Consider the following 8509-nt stretch of genomic DNA (forward strand, 5'->3'; position numbering starts at 1 on the left):
AGGTCACTCTTTCTCCTTTATCGATTCCAGTAACTGACTTCTGATTATGTAGTCAAAAGTGTTTTGAGCTTGAAGCTCAGCCAAAGGCTGTGGAAATATATACATCATCGAGGCCAGCTCTGCCTTCTTACATACACACACACACACACACACACACACACACACACACACACACACACACACACACTCTGTTTTACTCTACCTGGGCTCTTAAACGGATAACTTACATACATATAATAAGAGCCATTTGGTTATGCATGTTAATGCATTTCTCTAATTAATCTGTTTCATCAAATATTACTCTAATGTTTATTGGTGCCAGCTCCAATTCTGCCCAGTTCCCTGACTTATGGACCAAAGCATAGATTTTCCTAAGTACCTGCAGGTGACTGGCATGAGCCTTCAGAGAGAGTTTCTGCAGGGGAACCAGGAACTAAATAGGACCAGGATGTATTGAACCCTGGCCAAGCAGGAAGGCCAGTGCCAGGCACTGAGGGTTAAACTAGAGAGGTACAAACGGTGGACCTGGCTTCTGCGTTTGGCTTCGTTATGGAAACAAAAGCATATGCTAGCAGCCCTTTAGAAGGCTGGGCCATAGAATGAACTTAGATGAATTATACATGAATATCAAAAGTATAGACCAGTTATAAGTATCTATAGATGGTCACGACAGCTGAGTGATGGAACTGTCTTGTAGTGAGGTGAACCACTCAGCGTTTGTCTGGCCAAATCATTAAAAGTATTTCAATAATTCATTCTTACTATCTTCCTTTATGGGGGACATAGTGGGCATTTTTAGGAAGTGCCTGGGAAAGTTGAGCTTTTGGTTTTCTAATGATTAGTTAAGATCTTTTCTAACTCTTCCTCTTCCTTCCCGTCCCCTGCCTTCCCCTCCCCCTTCCCTCTGGTCCCATCCCTGTCCCGTCCCATCCCTTCTTCTCCACTCCTCTCTCCTTCTCCTCCTCTCCTCTCCTGTAGCATCCCCTTCCAGTCCTGTTCTGTCACTCCCTTCGCTTTCCCTCCCCTCCTCTCTCCTTTTTCTTTCCTGAAATACCGATTTCATGTTGATGTTTTAGAATTTTGAAAACGTTGTGAAATTCTGAGATTCTCCGTGGCTGTTTTTCATTTTGCCACCAGGTGGCGCCATCACAGTGCGCCGGGGACAAGGCAACCCTTTCTAAAGAACAAAACATGTCTCTCCCTTAGGTAGTGGGTGGCTTAATGACCAGGTCGGTAGCTTCCTGCAGTGCCTGCGAGGAGCTGCATCCAGGGGAGGAAGATCTATTGGGGTTCCTCACATCGCTCTCTGAAATCCTACTTTTTCTGGTTTATGGTTCTGCGCTGGGCCACCGGCCATCTGCTTACCCAGAATGCTCTGCAAAAGTGTGCTGGAGCCAGCTGTTGTACTGGCTAGAGACTGGCTAGGTAGCCAGGAATTTTGCGAGCTGATCGTTGGACCACTGGCAACTAGACATCAGCCTTGGTGGGAGTATTTGAGGCAATAAAAACCACAGGACTCTGTCCTGTTTGCTGGTGTATGTTTGCTCTTGCTTTTGTGACTCTCCATTGTACCCAAACCAAACCAAACCAAACCAAAAAAACCCCCCTGTCACCTAACTATAAGAGTGTCAAATTTTAAAAAATGAAAATATTATAGGTAAGGAAAAAATTTCCCCCCTTTCTTCTCTTTCTTCAAAAGCTTTGAAACAAAAGTTGATTTTCTTTTTAAACGATCAAGTATAGATTTCCGCCGTTCTTTTAGCCAAAGTTTAGTCAAAAGCTGAGGGGGTTATCCCAGCTTTTAGCCTCAATCTGATTCCTCTCCTGAAATTAACCTTTGGCCTAGCTATTTTTGCCTCCCTTCCCCCAATTTTATTTAACATTCCTTTATCATCCTCACACTGTGACACTCTGACTTCCGGAAGGTGTGTTCCCCTGACATTGCCCCGGGCCTAGACACCAATCTTTACCACCATTCTAGGTATAGGTGCAACGGGGCCACATGCTCTCACGGTGCACTTGTGAGGAGTGATTGTCAGTTTCTGGTTCTCCACGGTGACACTCTCTTACTCCTTGATAGGCCACACCTGGACTCCACAGTGTGGCTCCGGACTCCTGAGGAGGCAAATACAAGGGAGAAGGCAGACGCACTCATTGCCTTCTACCTGGGCACTGAGCACTATTCCTCCTCAGCCTGAGGAAGGCACGGCTAGGTCGGGGCCAGCATAGGAGGGAGGTTGTGGACTCCAGAAGCAATGGCTTAGAGCTGCTGTGAGGAGATCCTGTTGAGGATGCTAGCATAGCATCTGCTGTAAGCCCATTGTCTAGATTATGGTTCACTCCTGTTTGTTGACTGGCTCAGCGAGTCTCATCCCTTGGGCAGAACATTTCTTTTGCACAGATGTTGCATTAGCTGCTCAGGCTGCCGTAAAGAGACTTTGCACACTGGGAGGCTTAAGTGACTGGCATTTATATTCTCTCTGTGGAGGCTAGAAGCCCCACAAACCTAATTTATGGTGAGCACTCTCTTCCCAGCTTCTAGACAGCCATTTTTTTTTTCTGTATGGTCATGGAAGGGTCTTCCTCCATGGAGTGTCTATTAACTCTTCCTATGAGGACACTACTTCTGGTGGGTTAGGGCCTCACCCTTAGGACTCCCTGAACCTTTAATCCTAAGGGCCCTACATCCAAATAAGTCTAACTGGGGATTAGGAATACAGTATACAAACTATGGGGACCCACAATTAACTCCATAGAAAATGGCAATCCAAGGTTTTAAAAACATTTGGGGCAAAAAGAAATTTAAGGACATAGTCTCCTTTAATCACCTTTTTGGGTTTACCAGATGTCTAAAGGAAACTCTTCCACCTGGTCCACTTTCTGCTAGTGTGGGGTAAAGTCGTGGCTTTTTTTCCTTGCTTCTCCATAAGGAGGACCTAGAGCTTGGTCTGATTCTCACCTATGGTTCCCACGTGTGTAGCTGCAATTACCCTTCCGAATTTCTCCACTCACAATTAATCCTCACCCATTCACAATTAAATAATAAACCCGTGTCACACTTTGAGGAGATTTCTGGTGGCCAACCGAAACAGCAAGGGGATTCACAATTCTTTAAGGGTAGGAGCACGCTCTCTCTAAAAACTCTCATAAAATAGTGGATTGGAAAAGTTCTCCATGTCACTTATTTTGGTTCTTCCCAGCTGATTTCTTCTCTGATTCCCTTGTCTTTGCCTGGTATATAAAACAGAGTGAAAGTCATAGAGCACGTGTGTTTGTGTACTTTTTATTCCTGCTTAATCATTTCCTTAAAAAAAATATGATTCCTATCTCCCTCTTGGTGGGGGGAACTTCTTGTGTTTCTTAGAAGCCTTTGTTCTGTACTTAGAGACCTGGGGAGGAGCGGCGGGAGGTGGGAAATGTTGGTGACGCTGGGAAAAGGAGTTTGAGTACATGCTGCTCTTCTGCATGCACTCGCATTTAACAGGAAGCTTCTGGAAGCAAGGTGCTTGCACGCAAAGAATCTGGCTGCCTGTGCTGAGGATCAGGCTGGACTGCGAGGGAGGTAGTCTGCAGTTGTGTGGGGCCTTTCTTTCAATCATACCATGTACATTCAATCTGCCTCTTCCCCAGTCACCTCAGAGCGGCCCAGCGATCTATGTAGCTGAGCTGGACTCAGCCCCGTAGAAGTTTCAGAGGTGTGAAGAAGTTTCAGGTCTGTGAAACACAGAGGCATCTTCCCTAATCTCCACGTGGGTTGGGACTTGGGACCAAGTTGGTGGGTATCTGGACTTGGGACGGGGCTTGGTCTGGGAGTGGGGCTGAGTATCCTTTCCCCACAATGGATTACTGAATCTCCAGCCTTCAGAGCTGAAGTTCACCAAGGACAAGCTTTTCATTTGGATGAACTCACTGAGGCCCCAGAGAGATCCCACCTTCTTTCTGGGCTTGTCAGAGGCACTTAAGAAATACATGTTGACTTGACATGACCCACTGTGAAATAGGCATGACAAAACTCCCCACATGGCAGCTGGATTAGGCTCCCAGCAGCTGGGAATGATTCTCCGTCTGTTGGTATAAGCCTCAATGGCGGGGCACAGCAGAAAGGCATTGTGGGATGTATTTCCAGGCTCCGGATGTATGTATAAGCCGCACAGAGATTGAAAGTCTCCTTTTTACAAATAAGAGTTTAATGGATGTCAGAGCTGGAATGGACCTTGTGAGTCAGTGGTATCGGTCTCTTTCTACTTCAGACTACAGATCATGAAACTGACGCCGGGAGAGAGGAAGCAATATGGCTGGCGAGTCGACTGTATTGTTTGGATTCAGGCAAGATGTGGACCAGCGAGTGGCAGAGGAATGCATAGCTAGTCGTCATGAGGTTCAGCCCGGCTTTCTCTTATGCCACCATTTTGTGACTTAAAGTGGAACGAGAGTTATTGTCCCACCAGCGAAACAGAGCCATATAAATTAAAACGGCAATGAACTGTCTGCTGAAGGTGTGAACAAGGCAGATAAATCCCCGGGAGCTTAGGAAACATCTGTTCCTTACCTTGAAGGCAGAAACCTTGCCATAAAGCAGACAAAGCAAGGACTGGAATCTTTCACCTTCTCTGCCCGGCTGCAGGAAGATGGGGCACCTTTCGGATGCTCTCCAGAACACAGAGAGCCTTTCGTGAATGATCAGCTGGCCTCCCTCCTTCTCCTTTAGGAGTAGTGAGTTCCTTATTTCACTCATGCCTGCTTTGTTTCTTCAGCATTCTTGTACTGCTGTAAAGTCCTGGGAGGTGCTCTTGACTTGGCCCTGGTCCTTTCTGTGTATCCCAGGGCATGAAGAAAAATCCGAACCAGGGCAGGAAGGATGAGCAGACTGTTGGGCAAGAGTCAGGAGCAGGAGGTGGAGGAAGTCATCAGAACTGGGTCAGAGTCAGGTCTGAGTGACTAACGATAGACATCAATTCAAGAATCCAAGAAAATTTCATTGGGTTGCTAACTTGACAACAGGAACCCTGGGCTCAGGGGGCTATGAAGACACACCATAGCTGGGTTGAAGGTTACTGTGATCTACTAGTCATGTCTGCTACGGACAGGACAGTGAAAAGTCTATATTCTAGTATATGTGCTGCCGAAGCGAGCACAAAAGTCTATATTCTAATGCCATCTATTTTGCCTTACCCTGGTTTGTTGTATGAACTTGTACCTTCTCTGCCTACAATGTTTCATTGTTCAAAAAATGTACTACGCTGCCCGTCTGTCCACTTATGGAACTGTCATAGAGACAGCTGGCTCCCTTTAATTTATTGCTTATGGTGGAGTCTAAGACTTACTTTCTTTTTTTCTTCTTCTTTTTTTTTTTTTTTTTTCGGAGCTGGGGACCGAACCCAGGGCCTTGTACTTGCTAGGCAAGCGCTCTACCACTGAGCCAAATCCCCAACCCTGACTTACTTTCTTTATATACCGTTATGTTCAGTACAAAGGGTATTGCATGGACAAAATCCTTTAGGCTGAAAAAGATAGGTAGTTTTAAAACCCAGAGGGTTTTAACACAGGCTATTGTTCTGGTATTTTGTGGCTGTGGGTGTCTTATCTTTATTTCTTCAGAGATGAGTGAGTGGTATGTCTGTGTGCACATGTGTGTGTGTGTATGAACATGCATGCGTGAAGATGCTGTATGCCAGGATATGTGTACACCTGTGCAGAGGCCAGAGGATGAGGTCAAGTATTATTCTCTACCTTATTCCTTTGAGACAGGGTCTCTCACTGAACTTGGAGCTAGGCTGGTGTCCAGCAAGCCCCAGTGACCTTCTTGTCTCTGGCCCGACCCCTGTGCTGGGGTTACAGCCTGTCAAGACCTGGCTTTTTAAAGATGTGGGTACTGGATTGTGAACTCAGGTTCTCATGCTTACGCAGCAAACACTCTTATCCATGGAGCTGTCTCTCCACCTCTGTTATCTTGTTCTGTTTTGTAAATGGGGTGTGCTGGTTTGTGTGTGCTTGGCTCAGGGAGTGGCACTATTAGGAGGTGTGGCCTTGTTTCAGTAGGTGTGTCACTGTGGGTATCAGCTATAAGACTGACATTCCAGCTGCCTGAGAGCCAGTCTTCCACTAGCAGCCTCAGATAAAGACGTAGAACTCTCAGCTCCTCCGAAGATGTAGAATTTGCAGTTCTTTCTGCACCGTGCCTGCCTGGATGCTGCCATGCTTCCTACCTTGATAATAATGGACTGACCCTCTGAACCTGTAGGCCAGCCCCAATTAAATGTTCTTATAAGAGTTGCCTTGGTCATGGTGTCTGTTCACAGCAGTAAAACCCTAATTAAGACACTGGGTTTCACCATGCCATCCTGGCTGTTCTGGAACTCACTCTGTAGACCACGATGACCTCAAACTCACAGAGATCCACCTGTCTCCGCCTCCCCATTGCAGGGACCAAAGGCGTGCGTGCCATTACTTCCCAGCTCCATTCTCCATTATCATTTTTGAGAAGCCAAGGTGAGCCATGCTAGGCTTCTTGTTCCACTCCTTCAAGGTCCTTACTTGTATAGACTGACAAAACGTGGCGGCCATTTAATTAACAGCTGTAGTGTAAAAGAATCCACACCAGGAGACTTTCTGGTGAATATGACCAGGTTTCTGTCCCAAGGGAACTTCTACTCTAGAGAGAACAGAAGGTGACAAGAATTGTGTAGTTCTTGGGCTACTGATCCTTAAGTAATTGGTGAGAAATATCATCGTCATTGTAAACTACTAAGCTGCTCTGTTGTTGATTCTCTTGGTCATAGCCACATAGGAACAATTTTACTTGGGAAGAGGGGGAACAGGAAGGAAAATTCTACATTTCTTTTCTATTTCTTCTGGGCATATAACACCGATCAGAGTTGCAACTATTAACTTCCGGAAAATGTCAAAACCTCTTCCTCAAAAAAAAAAAAAAAAAAAAAAACAATGCATGCAAATGGATGCCTGCACCTGAGGGCCAGGAAGCCTGGGCTTGGTCAGAGAAATTTCTCTAATTGACTCATTGAGAGACTTCAGATTGAATTACTTACATGAGATCTTTCATCTCACAATTTTCATTACAAAGATTCTACAAGGCCAAATAATAATAATGTCTTCTTTACTTCTAAAAGGATCAGCAATATTAACATGTGGGAAAAGCACTGTAAACATGGAAGGATTTATTAATGTCATGTTTATGATATCGTCTTAGGTGAAAATTCACATTTATTGCATTGAAATGTGGAAGGTGGGTATTTTATTAGGTTTTCTATTGTTGTGATAAACCACCGTGACCAAGGCAGCTTATAGAAGAATTTATTTAGGCTTACGGTTTCAGAGGGTTAGAGTCCATGATGGAGGAGTTCCTGGGACCCAGAGCAGCGAGCTGAGTGCTCACATCTTCATCCAAATCAGGAAGCAGAGCACCCTGGGATGTATGAGCCTTTCAACTCTCAAACTCCGCCTTCAGTGACTTGTTTCTTCCAACAAGGCTGTATCTCTTTACTGCCTCTAAATGGTGCCAGCCACAGGGGTCCAAGTGTTCAGATGCCCCAGACTGTGGGGAACATTTCCATCGAAACCACCACAGTGAGTCTCTCTTGAATGGGTTTTTAACTGCACATTCTAGTTACCAATTAGAAGTTCTCCAGGGAGCTCCTTTCTGTTTTTGGATGGTGCTGTGTTCCAACCAACAGGGAAGAGATCTCGCTGCTTCTAGGTTCATTGTTTTGTGTCTGTGATGATGCTTGACAGAGGGAGCCTGGGATACAACAAAACTGCTCACTTCATGGTTGGGAATCCAAAGAGAAAGGGAGAGAGAGGATAGACGGAGGTCCCTGGGTCTTCTATGATTCGAAGACTTCTCCATAGGCTCTACCTCTTCAAGCTTCTCCCACCACCAGATAGTACCAGACTGGGAAGAAAACCTTTTTTTTTTCTTTTTTCTTTCTTTCTTTCTTTTTTTTTTTTATTAACTTGAGTATTTCTTATATACATTTCGAGTGTTATTCCCTTTCCCGGTTTCCAGGCAAACATCCCCCTCCCCCCTCCCCTTCCTTATGGGTGTTCCTCTCCCCACCCTCCCCCCATTGCCGCCCTCCCCCCATAGTCTAGTTCACTGGGGGTTCAGTCTTAGCAGGACCCAGGGCTTCCCCTTCCACTGGTGCTCTTACTAGGATAAAGAAAACCTTTTTTATGTGGGCCTTTGGAAGATCCAAACATCATTAAAAGTGGAAAAAGGAATCTTCCTTCGCAGGCTGGTTGCTTCATGGGAAGAAGGAATTTGCTTTTGAGTTGAAGAACCAGGTGAGGGGTGCAGTGTTGGTTTGAAAACTTAAGCAGAACTACTGGCTACAATGACCTTGATCTCTTGGTTAGCTCATGTTAGCCAACTGGGCAACTGGCCAATAGAATGACAGGTGAGGGGCTGGAGAGATGGCTCAGCGGTTAAGAGCACCCGATTGCTCTTCCAGAGGTCCTGAGTTCAATTCCCAGCAACCACATGGTGGCTCAC

The sequence above is a fragment of the Rattus norvegicus genome, chromosome 9 (genome assembly GCF_036323735.1).
Source record: "Rattus norvegicus strain BN/NHsdMcwi chromosome 9, GRCr8, whole genome shotgun sequence".
In the NCBI taxonomy this organism is placed as follows: Eukaryota; Metazoa; Chordata; class Mammalia; order Rodentia; family Muridae; genus Rattus; species Rattus norvegicus.